The sequence below is a fragment of the Neopsephotus bourkii genome, unplaced genomic scaffold (assembly GCF_033783945.1).
Source record: "Neopsephotus bourkii isolate Nb327-2 ecotype Australia unplaced genomic scaffold, CSIRO-AGI_Nbou_v1 NB_369, whole genome shotgun sequence".
NCBI lineage: Eukaryota > Metazoa > Chordata > Aves > Psittaciformes > Psittacidae > Neopsephotus > Neopsephotus bourkii.
The window spans coordinates 2,213,411-2,231,920 of record NW_026900875.1 but is presented as its reverse complement, the minus strand read 5'-3'; the positions used below and the strand labels follow the sequence as shown (position 1 = coordinate 2,231,920).

The following is an 18,510-nucleotide window of genomic DNA, read 5'->3' as shown; positions in this document are numbered from 1 at the left end:
TGTGTGTTTCATGGGTGTGATGGCATCAGTCAAACAGGCATGTGACTCAGCTCTACCAACATTGAATTGAACCTTGTAAAGCACATAGCTAAATTTCATTTCAACCTCTTCTCATCTGTAGGGATACCAGAAGAACAAAATAAAACCCCAGCAAGAAAACCTTTTCAATTTAGGGCTGTTCACAGAAACATCAAAACATCAAACTTCCAACCAGGCTAATTTTGAAAATGCTGGATATTTTTTTGATGCAAGATAGACAGGTCTTTTTGAGTTCACCCCTCAATACTTAGTCAGTATGAGTACAATTAAGTTTCTAGTCACCAGAACCACCATTCTGAACCATCCCAAGCTTTGGAGATGAGGCTGGTGTTTGATGTGAGAGTGAGTAGCAAGCTGGGTACTGAACCCTTGGTGTCTTAGGAGCCCAACTTCCACTAATGTCACACTGAGAAGCAAAGAGCTTTGCTATCTCTTAATAAAACGCAGCACAGAGATGTCAATGTTTGTGGAATAACCAACTACAAGCGGCCCAGCGAGGCTATGCCAGTACTGGAACATGCCCAACAGCATGGTAGCTGGTTCAGTCTCCCTAAAACTCTGCACTGCTCAATGATGACTGTCCTTTGGCCAAAAAATACCATGCCTTTGAAAATGTTACCTGTCTGTACTACAGACTAAACATCATTCAGGGAAAGAGGGGAAAGGAAAGCAAACAGCCATGCAGTGTTTCAGAGTAGGTATAGTCAGCAGCCACTCTGCTGAGTCATTCCTATTCTCTCCAGCATGTTGGGGTTTTAGGGCAGGATAAGGCTGTCTCTGTTCACCTTTCCTGGCCACTCTATACAGGTGTTTCTTCAAGTATGAGTATTGAAGAGCCCCAAGTGCTTCTGCAGGCACTAAACTGAATGTGGTTAGTCCAAGTCATAATTTACCAATACCAGCTGACTCCTGGGATAAGCAGAAACATGCTGGAGTCAGGATGTGTAAAATAACCCTATTAAACTATTTTCCCTGGCTGCCTGTGCTCGTGAATGCAGTTTGCACATAACTCATGAAAGGAGCTGTGGCGAGAGCAGGTGAAAGAGAGGATGAGGTTCATGGGCCCCATGATTGCAGTGTGGCTAGTCTAGGAGGCACCATGGCAGGTCCTTAACTGAGGAGAAACTCCCTCACTGATACTCAGATTGGAGGAGAAAGCTCACAACAGGAATCCTACTTCTGCTAGGAAGTTCTCTGCATTATAGCTTGCAACCTCAAAAGAGACAAGGTCAAGGATCACTGAGTGGATTGGGACAGAATAAAAGCAACCCCTATCACTCCCTTTCCCCACCTCCCTGCAGCACATGAAATTGTGCCTTGGAAAAGTCAAAATTCACACTCTTTAATTCCCTTGATTCCTAAATGTGCCAGCTCTGTCCTTTAGCACCATATAAAGAGCTCCAGAGACCTAGTTGGTTTTGTTTGTGGGTTTGTTTTGGGTTTGTTTTTTTTTCCTTTCCAGAAAGTATGCTCTCACAGTATTTTCAGCTCAGTTTAGGGCACTAACACAACAAATTCCTCTTCTTGTATTCAAACATATTAACTACAAGTTTTCTACCTCACATCTGTGACAGTTTCAGGGACAGGTCAGCACCAACTTCTACTTTGGCAACTGGCCTTTTTCATAACATATGGCTCAGACTCAAAGGCCTGCAAACAGGATCAAAGTGATTTGGCCCCATTGTGTCAGTGGCAGTATTCTCATCATTCATAATAGTTCCCTGAGCCTTCAAATTCAAGTGTACCACCCATTGCATAAAAACTCTGTTTCAGAGACTCATTACATCTGTTACACACCAAATGTTTGAGGTGCACTTACTGAATCTTCCATTAGTGAATGCTAGTAATGTGGGAGAGCACATGTACCACTGTACATATGTGCACTGTTCACAGCTTTTTAACTCCTATTTCTTATTTCAGTCTCTGCCTCAGAAGAGAAGTGGCCTTTACCATCAATAAGTGAAGTGATGCCTGCAGTTCTCTGTACCTTATAGATACTACAGTACTGAGCAGTGTCTGGATGCCTTGAATCAAGAAGTTACTATGGGCTAGAAATGTTTTTTTCAGAAGATACTGTACTGAAGTTTAGATACAGCAAGAGGGATCCATGTGCATTAAAAAGATGGCAAATAGCTTTTCTCAGTGTCTAAGAAAGAAACCATTGGGCCTCTCACCACTCCACTGGCAGCATTTTCTATGGCCACTGCTTGGTCACCTTCTTGCACAGATCCACCTGATGAATTGACTGTTTGCAGAGGGAGGGGTAGTGCAAAAGGAAAGCCCACAGTCTTCCCTCCTAATTTATTTTCAAGACCCAGTTCAACTATAATGCTTGTTACTTTGGACTTTAGGGAGAGAAGTACTTGGCACAAGTTCTGCATATTTTCGTCTCTGAATCTTCTTCATGCTCAGCGGACTGCACCCAGCGTCTGGATCTCTGCAGTCTTTGGAGTAAATGAGGACCTGTTACAAACCTGCTTGGTTTTCCAGTGAGAGTTTCAGCAAATTAGGACTGCAGGATCCGCTCCTGCAATGTATCTTAAACATAGCGTATCTTTCGCTAACCACACAAAGACCTTTTAAAATACAGTTGCTATATGCTAAAAAGCCCTAATTAAGCACACAGCAGCAGAGGCAAGTTTGTTGTATTACCTTGTTGAAGGCACACTCAGTTAATCCTTGTGGAAAGTCCCCTCCAGTCCCCTGAAGTCATTGTAACATACACACAAGTGTGCGTGTATGGGTATAAATAAAAAAATGCATCATGGACCTCGGTCACCAAATCTGACCTTATTTGTAAGTGCTCCTCTTGCCACAGCCTTTTCTAGCCTTGACTTGATGAAGAGGAGGAAGGAGTCACCTGTTGGTGTCCTTGACAGATGTAAGCATGGGCACGTGAGGGGTGGCATTTTAGAAACTGGGAAGGAGGGAAAACTGCTCTCAGCAGCAATGAAGGGTCCAGCAGAGCCTGCTTAAGAAAGGTTCTACAGAGAACAAAAGCTGCTTGGAGTAAAAGGGAATTAGGAGCTGGAGAAAATGCAGAGCAGTGCCTCTCCACTCTGGCAGCAATGGGGAGTGGTACTAATAGCAAAGCCTATCTGCATGCAACCTCAGCCTCCATATAACCTGCTCAGTCTAGGGATGATGAGAGCTAGATAAAAAGTTTTGAAGAAAACATAAGAGAAATATATTTTTGGGGACACATTCATGACGAAGCTCTCACACAATCGCCCCTGTCCTCCATGGAATGCATTTCTCATGTAAGCTGCAAGATCTGAGCTACCTTCTGGTAAAATTTTATGGCAGTTTGGGGGTTTATAATTGTTTGTGCATTCCAAGGGAAAAAAGAAAATCCTGTTTGAATGTAGTGATTTTGCCTGGAAATTTGAAAGAGACAGAAGAATTTGTCTCCTTGTTATGCCTGAAATTACTGAGAGGAAAAACGTTTCCATATCATTTTGAAGATGCTGCTGTCCTCCTTCACCCATTTCATCATCTTATGTTCTCAGGCTTGCATACATGTGTAAGCTTCACTATATACAGCAGTAAGCACGGTCAGACCATCTTGCATTCTGGGCACTGCTGTAATGCAGCCACTAATAAGATTCCGCACAGTTCAGCATCTGGTGTATCATCTGTTCAGGACATCAGCAAAGGAATGGCTCCATGAGCTAATATACGAGTTATTTATCTTTGGCTCCTTTAATGAGGAGCAATTGTATCCTTGAAGCATGGTGAAAGAATATTTATTTAAAGTGTATCTTTATGCACTCATATACACACACACATGCATGTGTACAGAACCTCAAACAGAAGTGCAGTGAGGATGCACACAAACCCTATTCTCCCATGTGTTAGCAGAAGGCCAAAGGGAACAAAAAGCATTCTCTACTTAGCCGAGCACTGAGAACCTGTATTTCAAGTAATTTCTGTTTGCAGAACTAAGCTGAACTCCCCTGCAACCCAGGTGGGAGGCAGAGCAGCCCTTGCTTGCGGCAGGTACACCAGCTGCAGAGCTCCCCATAGCCCCCATGCACGCAGGGGACGGCTTGTAGCACAGCCGGTCCAGAGAAGAGGAAACCTCCACAGCAGGACACGAACATGTGCCAGTTCCCCAAAAGCCTGACCTGCAAAACATCAGAGACAGCAGCTCTGCCAACCCTTGATGAGCTGAAGGTCAGGGAAACAGGACTTTGGGAAGCTGCTGCTTAGGTACCTGAGAGCAGAGACAGGTCCTTCAACCTCCAATGCCAAGAGGCATGAGAAGTGCCCAGTACCTCATTGTTATTTCAGCAGCATTTGGGCAGCCCAGGATGTTCCAGCTTCAAGCAAGTTTGGACAGGAGATTACAAGTGTTCCCAACATGAGGGATGCCCCATTTTCTGCACAACCACACAGTTGCCATACCAGAACTGGGCAGAACTGGAAAATTATACCATATATTAATGTGGCATGTGAGAGGGCTACGGTTTACCTTTTGTTCTTAGTTAATGAGAGGGCGGGAGAGGAGGGGGTTAAGGGAGGGGTGAGATCATGATAGATGAAGAGAACTTGCTTGGCTAACTCTCCATAGCCTGTAGCTACTGCAATATTTATGAAAGGGAAGGTGCACCTTGGCAAGCTAACCTGCCTGAAATTGGAAAGTTTTAGATGAAAGGTAAACCCTATAAAGTAAAACTGAGCTGTGCTCGAGAAGTGCATGATGGCAGGAAAAGAAAAGCTATCTCCTCAGGAAGAGTTTCCATTTCTGAATGCTTTGCTTTGCCCCAGAAACACACAAAGGAAAGCAATCTGGCCAGACCTGCCGGCTCCCAGGGCAGAGGAACCAAAGTGCCTACAAATACCAGACTCCCTCTTCTCCATTTGCCAGAAGTCACCTAGCATGTGCCATCACTGCAAAACTGCACTACCCTCAGAAGTGGAAGGACCCCATCCTGACATTGATTGATTTCTAATGTGTTTTTGCTGAATTTTGAGGTTATTTGCACAGACAGTGCAGGGCTCTTGGGTGTCCATTACAGGTCTGCTTTTTCAAGAGGAAAACCTTGAAGATGCTATCATTAATGGCATTTCCTGCTTCTTGTACAGTTCTTATTGACAAGAGAAAAGGGCAAAAAGGAGAGGAAAAAAAGGGGGGGGCAAAAAAAAAAAAATAAAGAGGCAAAAAAGAAGAAAATTATTTTCTATCAATGTTACCAAGATTTCTTATTTACCAGTTAGTGCATCAGTACAGGACTTGACCTTTTTAGAAAAAAAGATATCATTTAGGTGAGAAAAGTATGACAGTGAAGAACCTGCAAAATATTCTCTTGACTTCTTTTTAGCACAAGACATGGAGACAACTCTGAAAAATTTCAGAAAAAATATGTGATATAATATAGATAAGTTTTAATTAAGATCTTGCCTGTGGGCAGACCCACAGCCCTGGCATCTCTGCTCTTATCTACCAGCACAAGACACTCCCACTATCCTGTGCTCCCATGGAAGAAGCAAGCTCTGTGCATGCAGGGATGGGTTTCTTTAGTTGCCAAACTGTTTCGTCCAGAGAGACAGCTCCACAGGAAGGTAACAAGCCACTGCTGGAATTGAAGAAGGTTCATTTTTCTATTTGGACAAAAAATCTAGATCTTTCTCATTCTCTCCTCCCACCAGGAAGAAGGGGTTCAACTAAGCTCGATGAGCGGCTGTGCTTTCATTTTTTAATTATAATCTCCCTAATTATGATCTCAACCTATCAGTAAAAACAAAAGAGCGGTCTGAAAGATTCAAAAGAATGGTGTGATTTTTCCAGCAGTTTTTCTTATTGTCCCTTCCTTCCCACGCCAGCCCTGGCACACAGGGGCAGGGGAGGAGAGTCCTTGGCACTCTCAAGGTTCTCACACCCCTCTCCTGTCTAGACCAGGGCTACGTCTGATTTTCTATCACCCCAAGGCTACAATTTCCAGTAACAAAATATTAAATTCAAAACCATCTGCCCATCTTGTCTCCTTCCGAAAAGTCAAAACCCATCAGAGGCCATATTCCCACGTCTGGCATCAGAAACTCTGGTCCATTTTGCAGCTTTAACATCATTGTTTCTCAAACCATGACATCAAACGCTCACACAATGTGCTTGGGTCAGGGATAGACATTTGTACAAAGCAAGGATTTCGCAGGGGCATTGAGAAAAGAACAAATATAGCATGGTGTAATGGTGCTGGGAGCTGGGGAGGATTTAACCAATTTAGATTTACTTCTCATCTGAGTTGTACTGCTGTCCTCTGGCCTTTCCCTCCAGAGACCTTCAGCTCAAGCCTGCCTGCTGCCAACCAGACCAGGGTTTTGTTTGCAGCCCTAATTACATGCAGCCCTCCCTGGTGCCTTGGTGGCAAGCTGGGGTCAGTTCTGGTGTGCTGGAAGGGGAGGAGGAATAAGGCTAGTCAGTCAATCTGCTGCCTGGTGTCATGAATGATTTACGGCCTGCTTCAAACACAGCCATTGATCTGTTCTGCTTTCCCCAGCACGCTTGTCAGCATGTAATAAAGACAGTGGGAATTCCTGTGTGTTGAGTCAAAGAACTTAAATATGCTCAGGTTTGCTTATTTAGAAAAACACACCTGAAGTCTCCACATTTGGGAAGCACTCAAGATTTACAATCCTGTAGAAATTTGCAAGGGTAAGAACAAGAAATACAACCCCAACCAGCCCTTCAGGCAGCCAGCCAATTAATCTTTCCTTTGCTGTCTGCTGGTTGTTCACCTTTCTGCCTTCAGCAGTTTTGGAAGATCTAAGCCAGGCAGCGGTGGTGACTTCCTCCTGCCTGGCCTCCAGTGAACCCCCGAGAGCCGTCCTGGAGGTGAACCCAGCAAGTCCCTGGGCTGCATCTCCCATGAAGGCTGCTGTGGAAATCACCTGCCACTCTTGGCGCAGGCTACCCTCGAGGCCAGGCCAAACACTGTCTGCTCTCTGATAAAGCCCAGGGCTGCATAGCCACCTGCAGCTCACAAGCAAATATCTGCACAGCTTGCGGATGGCTTGAACTCAAAGGACCACCAACCTCTCCAGCCCTGGGATGTCGAGACTTTTATAAGAACAGGTCTCTTATCACCTGAGAGTGCTGCAAGGAAGGAGGAGGTACAAAGGTGAGCCAGATCACTCAAAACATATCTGCGCCATTGGCATTGCAGGATGGTGCATGCTAAGGGACAGCATGGAGCACTGATTTCTCTCCCCACTGCTCCCAGAAGGTTGCCTGAAGCAACCTACATGTGGGTTTGAATCCCTGCAATGTAGTTTGAAGGAGAGCATGGGCTCAAGGGCAGACAAGGTGCCTTGCCCAAAAGACAACACAAATGGTGCCACCAGCCACGAAGGGGTTAATATTGTTCTGTCCTTTCAGGATCTGACCTTAATTATAGCATCAGTGACTCCTGCCTTCCATGACCCATCAAGAAGGAAACAGTGCTCTACTGCTTAGCATGGGCTATGCATTCAAAATCCTGAAAAGGTAGCACTTTCCTCCAGTATCATGAAGGAAGAAAGCTTATTCTCTTGTTTGCACTTGATTAAAAAACCCCACCCAAACCAAATAATAAAAAGTCCCAACAAAGCAAATCCGAATTTTCTCATGCAACATTTTAAACAAAAAAATTTGCACCTCAGATCAGAAATATGTTAGCAAACTCCCAAAATTCCACTTGTCCAGAGTAGTTTTTCTAAACATAGCATCTCTCATATATTATTCTTTTACTAATCACAAAACCTTGACTAATGAAGCTAATCAGAAAGAAGTTGATAAGCCCCATCATTTTTTATTCTGACAAAATGTTCACTTTCTCTGCAAAGAAAATTCCTATTAACAATTACTAGGCAGCAGAATAAATGAGATTGCAGAGCAGAGCTGTTTCCACAGATCTCATTAAAACTGCTAAGCCAGGAGCACAGCATGCTCCATTTCAGAGCATTCACAAATACTCGACTCCTCTGGAAAGTCAGGGGTGAGACATTCACATCAGGTATCTAAAAATCACAGAATTCCCATCAGTGTCCATTTAAATGTTGGCCCTGGTTCAATAGAGTTTAAATTTCAGGTACTGTACATGTCATAACAATTGAACTGCATAAAAAGAGACACAGAAAGCAGAGGTTCCTAAGAAATATTATTGCCAAGTCTGGTTGAGTAATGAAGGAAAATGCACCCCTATGGGACTTTCCATAGTTCTTATCAGTTATGAAAAGCCCCCAAGAAACACACAACTCCAGTCTCACTTTTTTCTGGGATGAACTTCTCAGCACTCTTGGAGGGTGGGGGGAGAGGAGCAGGTGAAATACAGAATCCTTATTGAACAAAACACTGAAGTAAATGCAATTAAAACGTTGATACTTAAAACACCCATTCACATATGGACAGCCTGGGAAGGTCTGCCTGCAGTGGTGCTGGATTCCCCAGTCCAGTGCATAAAACAGTTTCTGGTTTTGTCCAGTCAAGCACTACTTCCAATAAAACCTGTCCTCATTATTGTATCTCCCCATTCTGACACACAAAGGGACAGGAAGAATGGGGAAGAGGTGAATACATAGGAAAGGAGGCCATTTTGTAGCCAAAATCATAATTGCTAGGGCAGGAAAAGGGATTTTCTGCTGTCTGTTCTTCAGTTTTTAATTGGCCTCCTCAGTCACAACAGACCTGCCACTCCAAGAAGGACAGAGACATCAAGTACCCCAGCACTGGAATTGCCAGCCTCTCTTGTGTAGATTAGCACCACTAACCCATTCTCCCTTGTGGGGTAGCTTTTGTAGTTTTTCTTGTCCAGAGACAAGTCCCAGAGTAATAAAACCAGCCAGCTTGTCCTATTAGCAACACAGACAGTGCCTTATCTCTGTACGAGGGAAGCTTTTCCCCAACAGACCCTGCCTGGCTAAATCCTACTGTAGCAACCAGCTGCAGTCAGCATGTAAACAACGCATGCATCGAAAAGCAGCTGGGCAGCTTGTGTAAATGCTGGCATTTGCAGTCAAGCACTTGGATCCCTGCCTCAGTGCAATCTGTGCAGTAGAAAGCTCTTAGCTTTGTGATCGACACCAGGAGTGGTTTCCCTGAAAAATCCAGAGACCAACACAGGTTAAAGTTGCTGCAAAGGAAATATTTTCCTGGTACATTTTGGCCCTGAATTAAGTGTTAACATCCTCTCAGCCGAGCAGGAATAGCTCAAGAAATGTGTGGCATCCCCTCAGTGGGAAAAACAGATTTATTGGGATCTAGGGACATCGGTTTCTACTGGCTGAAAATCTAGCCCTAAACATCTTAGAAAATTTGGTAGGAAACTGTGCAGACCACTGCCAAGAGGGATCTTCATTCCAAGGCTTTAGAGAAAAGACAGAGGCAAATATGAACCTATGACTTCCCCCAAATCACCCAGTAGAGGCCCAGCAAGAGAAGTGCTTCATTTGAAACAGGCTTATGCAGTGCTAAACACTCACTCACACTCTTCCAGATAAAGGGAGGAGAGTTGTTCCACCTCCCAGATCAAGCCTTGAACAAGGCAATTAATTTGAAGAGGGCAATTTGATTAGACTCAAATTTGCCTGGGGTAAAAAACATCCATTAACAAACACCAGTTAATGAGAAGGTGTTCAGTTTCCCCTGGGCTTCCAGTCTACGTCAATTGGGAGCATACATTGTGGTCAGTTCATCAGAGCTAAAGGTGACAAATAGGTGTTTAACACAAGACACTGTAAACTTTCAGACTACATGGAGGAAACAACCCCAGGACGCTTAGCTTTTCACAACACTGACAGCATGAAAGGGTGAATGTGCAAATAACACATAGACACCTGCCTATGTCCCTGCCAGCCCAGACACTGCCCCAGAGCAGGAGCTGCCACACCAGCAAACCAAATGTTGAAGTCAGCTCGAACAAACAGCAGCATAAAGCCATCAGTGGAATGTGCCGCGTACTGCCACTGCGGGAGATGTTCCCATGACCAGGCCACAGCTAGCTTGTCTCACTTGTTAAAACACCCACAAATCCCACACCTCTACACTAAGGGATGACCTTATAGACGAAACTTCATTTTACCAGTTTGAATGTGGTTTGTTAAACCTATCTCACCACCAAATAACAACCCTTCCTGGAGGACCGCACCAGGCAGTTACAGAAACAGTGCAGATGCAGAGCCATCACTATTCTGGTGCTGTGCTTGCTCTCACTTGAGGATGCTGGAAAGTGCATAAGTTTCTTGCTCAGTGACCGTGTGTGCATTCTCACCCACTCATGTGGGCTCATTCATCACTCTGCAGTATTTTCTAGGCGCAACCTGATGACGAGTAGTCCACATCGCCACAGCCTGAGGTACACTGCCACCAAGCACATGCATACATGTTAAATCTGGCACCAGAAACAGCAGTGTCTCTTGAGATGTTCAATACAGAGTCACTAAGGGGAAGACCAGCTACCCCAGTCATGCAAATGCCTTTAGGAGCATTTGTTAACATTGTCATAGTATGGTATCTGCTGGTTCATGCACCAGCAGATTCGTTTAGCACTAATAGGTAACATTTTGACCAATTCAGTTGTTTGAACCAAGCTTGCAAAGTACTGCTATTTAACACTGCTACATATCGCTCCCCTATTGCTCTTGAGCTCATAGCAGCCCTCTTGAAAAAACCTGGAATACCAGCTTATTGAGCAAATTTTAACAACAGCTTTTGTGCCCTGCCTTTGTGGTAATGGACTATGTTTAAGCCATTGACAACACTGAGTTCCTTGAAGTTGCTAATGGGTTAAAGCTGGGACATCTGGTGAAACATTAGCCTCAGCTGTTCCTCAAATGACATCTTCTTGGGTCAAATTTATCTCTTCTTGCCAACCCATCTGCTCACAGCCTGTCAATGGTAAACACTTGAGAGCCTCAGAGCAAGTGAGGTGGCATACAGCAGTGAAGGACAGCATCTTGGAGTCTAACTAGATAGTGATATGGGAGCAAAAATAGCTCCCGTGCTCTCCCCTCCCAGTCATCTTCCTCCCTCTGCACTCCAGGGTCAGGGTCAGGCCAGGGAAGCAGTGTGCCGCTCTGAATACAGAGCCCAGACCAGGCCACCCAAGGGCTAACAAGAGACATGCTTGTTCCCTAAGGCAACAAGAAAAAAGCCACCATACACAACTCAACACACTACTGGACTTGCTTGTGTTTCAAATGCCCCAGGGGAGTGGTTCATACCCATGCTGCCAGCTGGTGAATGTTCTTTTCTTTCAGCAAGGCATTCCAGAGCCTTGTGGTCTTTGCTTGCCACCCCTGGGCAGTCCTGCCCACATAGACCAGCTCAGAGCAATGCAGTGGGAGGCAAAGGGGACATGGAAGCTACTAGGGAAGGCACAAAATAAATTTGCTTCTCACTTCCTGAAGAGGCTATTGCCTTCTTGTCCGTGTGTCTAGGAAAGAGACCTTTTTTCAAGAAGGCAATGACTCCCACTTTAGATATGACTATAACCCTGCTCAGATACACACACTCCTCTCCGAAGCAAAACTTCAAGAGCCTCAGATCACCTGAGGCAGCCTGTAAAAACTGTAAGGTGGAAAACATAGATGGCTTTCCCTGTTCCTCCTAATAATGTGTCTGAGGGGGATGGTATAAAACCCATCAAAATGATGAAGTATTGCAAGATTTCCTGGATGTCAACTATCGTACACATGGGCAGGGAGTCCCACAATTAGGGTAACCTGGGAAAAGCAGATTAATCTTCCAATATCCTTGTCAGCTGACCAGCAACCCCCTCTGAAGAGGCATTAACCTGATGGGTTATGGGTTATTAACCTGATCTGGTAATAGATCTTTTGGTTTAAAATGGGCATAAACAGCACAAAGGCCACAGTTTGTCCCATGGGTTACAAGGGCATACTCATGGTTAAAAAAGCAGTCTGTGCTGTTCTGTCTGTCTTGCTACCACAGTGGTGATATCCTGCAACTACTGAGGATCAGTTTCAAGCCAGCCCTTTTCTACGCAATGAGACATTTCTACCTTGAGTCACTCAGATTCTTTCACAGCAGTGTCATAACACTGCACTGTGCTATCGCAGGACACCTGCTCGTGTCCCACTGCTGCCCAAAATGTGGCAAGGAAACATCAGCATGACTCCCATGAAGCAATGAGGCTTCCTTGCATGCTGTGAATACCCCTGAAGAGAAAAAGCTCTTTCACCCTGGCAGTATTTTGCAATTGCTCTAATGAGCCACACGACTGTAAAAAAAGCATTTGCCTTCTCCTTCACAGACTTCTTCATATCCGCAGTTAACTACATTAACATTATAACTATCCCCCATCCCTGGCACATGCTGGCAACTGGCAAGGCCCACGTTTCAAGACATGCTTGATGCATTGTTGCGCAGCGGATCAGGAGACAGACATTCTAGTGTGCGTCAGACACCACATTTCTCCATCCTTGAAACTGATCCTGCCGGAGTGTGCTCTCTGCAGAGCCAGGACTTTAACCCGAGAGCGCAGCTGCATTTTTAAATATCATGTTAATACAGTGTTGTGGTGGGGATTTTGTTCAAGGGAGGATGGCTCTGCTCTGACCTTTGGCTCAAGAGGCATGCTGTAAAATTAAAACCTTGCTTATTGTGTGATCCATCACAGATTTCTCTCCATTCATACAGCAGAGTGATTTTAAGAACTGGTCACATTCTTGTCTGCTAGTGTGCATGGCACTCTGTATGTGCCAGCAGAGGCCAAGAGAAGGGCAGTATGTACTCTAGTATTCTTAACCCAAGAAGTCTTACACAGATGTGTTAACTCACAGAACAGGAAAAGACCTTGGTATTGTTCATCTGACCTGGTTGTATCCCAGACCTGAGCTTAGATTCAGAGCCACAACTCAAGAAATTACATTAAGCCAACAGTAGAGGTAAGTCAAAACGCTCCTATGGGATCCTGAACTCTGGTAAGGAGAGAACAAGTAGGATGGTGGCCAGGAAGAGCAGAAGCAGCACTGGGAGCCCTACTCCTGCTCCCACAAGCTCCTGCTTCACCGTGGCAAGTGCTTCCTCACTATGTGCTTGCTTCTGCTGCTGCACTGCCCCATCCATCCAGCAGCAGGTAGCCTGGAGGCACCCGCATGTCCACAGGTCTGCAGAGGTCTGACCATCTGTGCGGTGAATCCCCCAGCACGGACAGTCTGACTTCAAGAAATAAGACTTCCTTATGCTTTTAATTGTGCTACCCTCTAGTGGCCAATTCCATCCCCTTGAAGCTCAGATCATTGCTCCTTACGGAGGAGAAGAGCTGGACTGCAAACCTTCAAGAGCAGAAACCAGCTTGCTGCTGCGCAAGAATGACTTGCACATCTGAAAGGAGGCAGAGACCTAGTAAGGTCAAGTGCTAGACCAGGCAAAGTGTGCTCCACCACCCTGTCTCTGCTTTGGTTTTGGGAAGGGGAAGATTGCCCTGCCCAGGCTGAGAGGTCTTGGCAAGAGCAGGGTAAAGCCAGCTCAATATCAGCTGCTTGCAACATAAAAACCACCACCAAATTTGGGCTCTAGGCAGCCTCTTCAATAGAACATGCTTCCTTCCACTTCCCTGCTTGCTTCCCCCAGTATCTCACACCAGGCACTCCAGCAGCTTAGATGTGAGGAGAAACATTCCACATGTCAGTAAAAATGGGTTAGAATTCAAGTAACATCCTTGCAATTACTGAGATAATTGCCGCATTTCAGAACCAAACATTACTTAATGGTGCTCAATTATCTTGTGGCAGGACTTGCAATGGTAGCAACTAATTGCTTAACTAAAGACTTTCTTCTTTCCACCCTGTGTCAACATGCACTCATGCAATTAGGTCATTGATGCAGGGAGAAGAGATACCTGTTGTGAAAAGAGGGGTTAAGTAGCAGCCGAAGCCATGTTTTGAAGATCAGAAGACAGGTGTCTTGCCTCAGACGTTATAAGGATGTGAACCAGAACTGGAAAAGCCCAGGAGGGAACAAGGATAGAGATTTTAACTTTCTGTCTCTGAACAGTGAACTCCAATGACTACACAATGCGAGTAGTGCCACTCTTACAAGTCTGTGTGCCCCCAGCTCAGCTGCATGTTAGTAACCTTTTCATAGTTTGTCAGTCTGGAGAATTCACAGATACTAGCAAAAAAAAAAAAAAAAGAAAAAGAAAAAGGATAATTACAAATCAAGACAAAAAAAAAAATCAACTGCCTAAAGAGCTAGATTGAAGACTTTTAGTCTTTTCTTTGGTTATTTTCAAGCTTGTTGAAAACCTGTTTGTTGTTCACCCCTTCGCAGAACATCTGATATGAAAGAGAACAGAAGATATACTTTTCTTGTTATTTGCCATTTCCTCACTTCTTCACAATCCACTTTACTGTCTCAATAACTCTCATAAGTAGTCTTTCACTCTGCTTTGACACAGAGCTACTACCTGGCTTCCAAGCTCCCATCCCTTCTCCCTGGCTTTTTTAGTATTTCCTCCACCCAAGGGAGAGCACAAGATCTCAGAACAGGACATTGCCCTTGTGAAAACATCAGGTCTTAGTTTCTACCCCTCACTACCCATGTTTGGGCTGTTCCTCTGACCAGACAGAGCTCACCACAGAGCCAGCCCCAGGCCTTGTCTCTTGAACATTGGGTACCCTGGATCCAAAAGCTGTGCCTGTTCAGCTTTGCTTATCCTTTCCAGACTCATAATTCTCAGGCACAAATTCTCAAGGCTGCTCTGCTGTTCAATCACCAGCTCAGCTCCCTCCCTTTGAAACCCCTCTTCACTACTCTTAATAACAATGTTTTCTACAATTCATCACAGTTTCCACAGCACTAGTAAACAAACTAGAGTTGACTGTACAGCTCAGAGACCTCCTTGGAGGCCTTCAGCTTTATGGAAAACTGTCTGTTCTCATCCTGGTTTTGTAGGTCTGGCAGTTTCAAATTACAGCAATAATTTACTCTCATCCTTCAAGTTACTGAATTGCCCTGTAAAGATTTGAGACAAAGGCTTCAAGACTCCCAAATCATATCTTTCAAATCTCCTTTTTCATCTTTGTTACCTTAACAGCTCTCATGGACTAAAGAACATAGTTTCCTTTCCAGAACATTGTGGTAGTTTGTCCTCATATTTCTATCATTTAAGTCCTGTGCATGGTCTTTAGACTCATATTTCAGTTACAAATGGGACAGGAACCAGTGACGTATGAAGGTTTTGTGGACTCAAACTGGTCACTCAGAAGAATCATAACTCAGCAAGGGAATAGTTACTACCCCCTAAAACTGAGGGCAGTTTTATAGCAGACACTCCTGGTCACTCAGAAGAATCATAACTCAGCAATGGAATAGTTACTACCTCCTAAAACTGAGGGCAGTTTTACAGCAGACACTCCAGTTTGCTAGCAACGCACCCTCTCCATTTTCACACGCACACACATGGACTAATTGTTTCACAGTAGTAACCTCACCTGCAATTAACCACTGCTTCAAGTCTTTGATCTTTATAACTCTCCAGAGGACAGCAGAATTCCCACATAAAAGCCTTTTATCTTATTTCACATGTAAAAGTGACCCTATGCTCCTGCAGTTATTAAAAAAATAAAAGGTTCTTCCCTGATCTCAGAGGTGCCTACTGAGCTGAGTGAGGCTGTGGCAAGAGGAGAAGAGCATTTTAAGGGATGGCTCTCCCAGGTGCTAAGGATAAGTGATTATAGCCCTAATCTGATGGTCTTCACCCGCTCTCTGAGCAGATTGCTGCTCTACTGGCATTCTGAGCATCAAGCCCATCCTGGACATGGACTTCTTTGAGATGTGCCTTGTCTTACTGATTAAGTTCTGAGGGTCATTTTTATTTGTTTGAGCTATTGTCCATGTCCTGGTTTCAGCTATTCACTGCAGCTAGTGGAGCTCAGCTACATGCCAAGGAGCAGACATCTACATTTGCTCCCCTAGCTCACACTAAAGCAGTAGGGTGCACATGGCGCCTGAAGAGCCAGTTGCTGGATTTTGCCTGGGTGTTTTTTCAGGGAGAGGCTTGCGGCAGAGCAGGTAGCTTAGAGGCCCAAGCCATAGGTCTGGTCCCAAAGAAAACAAAACGTCAGGGCCTTAAGGCTCTTAATTAACTCTATTAGAGTGATAATCATGGCCTGCCCAACCCCAGGGGAATGGAAAAAACCCTCCAGTGTGAGATGCATAAAGGTACTGGACTGAAACATGAATACTTTTTGCCCACTGTCAGTGGTTAGAAGGCAGTATGGGGTAGGGGGAAGGGGAAAAGGAAAGATCCTCAGCTCAAGGAGCTTCTACTTTGGCAGCAAGATGTAGGAAGCAACCTAGAAATCAAAGAGATTTTTTGTGAAGCGCTTTTGCTGTTCTGTTTTCGAAACATCTGAAATATTTAGATTATATCCTTTACAGTTCATTAGTGCACAGTAAAATATGCCCTTAGCCACTTCCTTTTGTTGGTTTTTTTTTTGTTTGGTTGGCTTTTTGTGTTATTTATTTATTTATTAGCTTTTTCTTAAAAAGAAGTCTCTTCTGCATTTCTTTGTAAAGCGGCTGATGGAACAGCTTTAGGAGAGCCAGCATTGCTTCAACACCTGTGTGAAGAGTTAAGCTCCAATAATGATGCTATTACCATCACACAGAGATATGCTTCCAGAGACTGGTTTGAGGGAGCTGTAGAGGCACCTGGTTCCTATAAGCTACCAGAGTCCATCCAGTCACTGGTATAGCAGCTTTGGACACCTTCCAGAAAATTCTCATAGGTACAGCCAGCTGGTGGAGCTGATTTGGCCCTGGGGAAGTAAAACCATGCTGGCCTATGTTGCTTCCTGCTGAAGGAATGAGCAGAGGAGTTTTGTGTGTTCTGCATAGCAGAGTGTCCCATGGGCCTCACAAGCCCTTCTTCCAGTGGCAGATAATAATTTTATCACTTGGGTGTCTCCTTCTCACTCTCTGGAGCCCTTCCAGGAGCCAGGGCAAAGCTACCCCATATGAGGAGCACTCTGGGGCTGATGTGAAGGGACTCAACCTCTGGCAGGAGCTACTCATACCACTCAAACTGTGTGGGTTTGGGGTATCAGAGGTAGTCAATGAAGATACATAATTTGAGAACCCCAGAAGCTACTTAAAATTATGAAATCAGCTTAATCTGCCTGCCCTCTTTGGAAGGAAAACTTTGCACTACCTTTTTCTTTTCAGTAGAATCAGCATAGCATTTTCTCCTGGCATGTGCAGTTGTGTATCTCTGGCACATGCTGGATGTTTTAGAAGGCAATGTGAAATGCAGTCAAGGTACAGGCCTAGCATGCTCCCCTGGTTCTGCATTTGGTAGCAGCCCCTCTTGCCAGCTGCCCACAAGCACAGTGCTCTTGTGTTTAAGCAGATGGGTGTCACCGAGTTCAAAAATTCCTCACTCACTAGGCACACAGGTCTCAGCCCTGAGATCTCTCTTTCATCTTCTTTGGTTGTAAAACTTACAATATTAACTCGTCATTTATAAAATGCCTTGTATCACAAAGTCCCTCTGAAGTGGAGTTTACCCCAGTTATAAAAGAAACCCAACAACAACAAAATCACGAATAATGTGTACCCAAAATCATCAGTTAAAATCATCAGCTAAAGGTTTTTTTTTGCTTTCTGGTTTCTTCACTTTCAGCCAACACATCATTCCCCCTTTCAAAATTTCTTTTGCAAATCTGGGAACTAGAAATTCATTTTGAATCTTAATGAACACTGAGATGGGGGCAGAGAATTGCAAGTGACTGCTTGGCCGCACTTTAATGCATAACCATTCCCCAGCTGAACCACAAACTCGCCACTCTCCCACCCTGACCAAGACAGCTTAATTCAACTGATGGTGCAGGGGAACCATGTTAATCTGAGATCCTGAACCCTCTGCCATGCTTCTGGATCTGGCATACTATGGGGAGAAACAAAGGAAAGGGCAAGTAACATGAATTTCCCAATTAAAAATCACTGAACTGTGACAATGGAACTCAAATTCAGACTTTATATTCAGCTTTAACCCCAAAAAAGCCACTTGCATGCGAGCCTTCCTGTGACTTCATCTCACAGAGGGCAGCTGTTTCATCAGCTCTCTCCTTTCATCTCACAGGCCCCTTACCTCCACACACAACTGGAAAAAGACTGTATCAGACAGAAAGCGTAGTCTGTGCTGCCCTGGTACCTGCGGGTAGCGTTCAGCAACAGGTGCTGCAAGCACAGGGTTGCTCTTGCCCCAACCCTTGTGCCAGAAGCCCATCAAGCAGCTGCTATGTCTAAACTGTACCCTGCTTAACAGAGCACAGTGCCTGCCTTTTTTTCCTTCTCCTCTGGGGGCTTATATTTCTCACCTCCTACTGTAACACTTATCAGACAGTATATCCTTCACCTCAAGCCCAAGCCTCCCCATCCCCGGGCTGGAAAGTCACTGATGATGGGGGTGGAGGGTGGCAGCCTGTTCTCAGCACATCAATCTATCACAAATCTCTGCACCAGGC

The 18,510-nt window shown here is 44.8% G+C and overlaps 1 long non-coding RNA gene across 1 annotated transcript in view; it reads right to left on the bottom strand.

The window, feature by feature from the left end:
- LOC133209911 (uncharacterized) overlaps window positions 1-16,430 on the bottom strand; it is a 56,109-nt gene extending 39,679 nt beyond the window's left edge. The window contains exon 1 of the long non-coding RNA XR_009724796.1: window positions 15,475-16,430. This is a non-coding gene — a long non-coding RNA (uncharacterized LOC133209911). The remainder of the gene's footprint in view (window positions 1-15,474) is intronic.
- Between the last annotated feature and the right edge of the window lie 2,080 nt (window positions 16,431-18,510).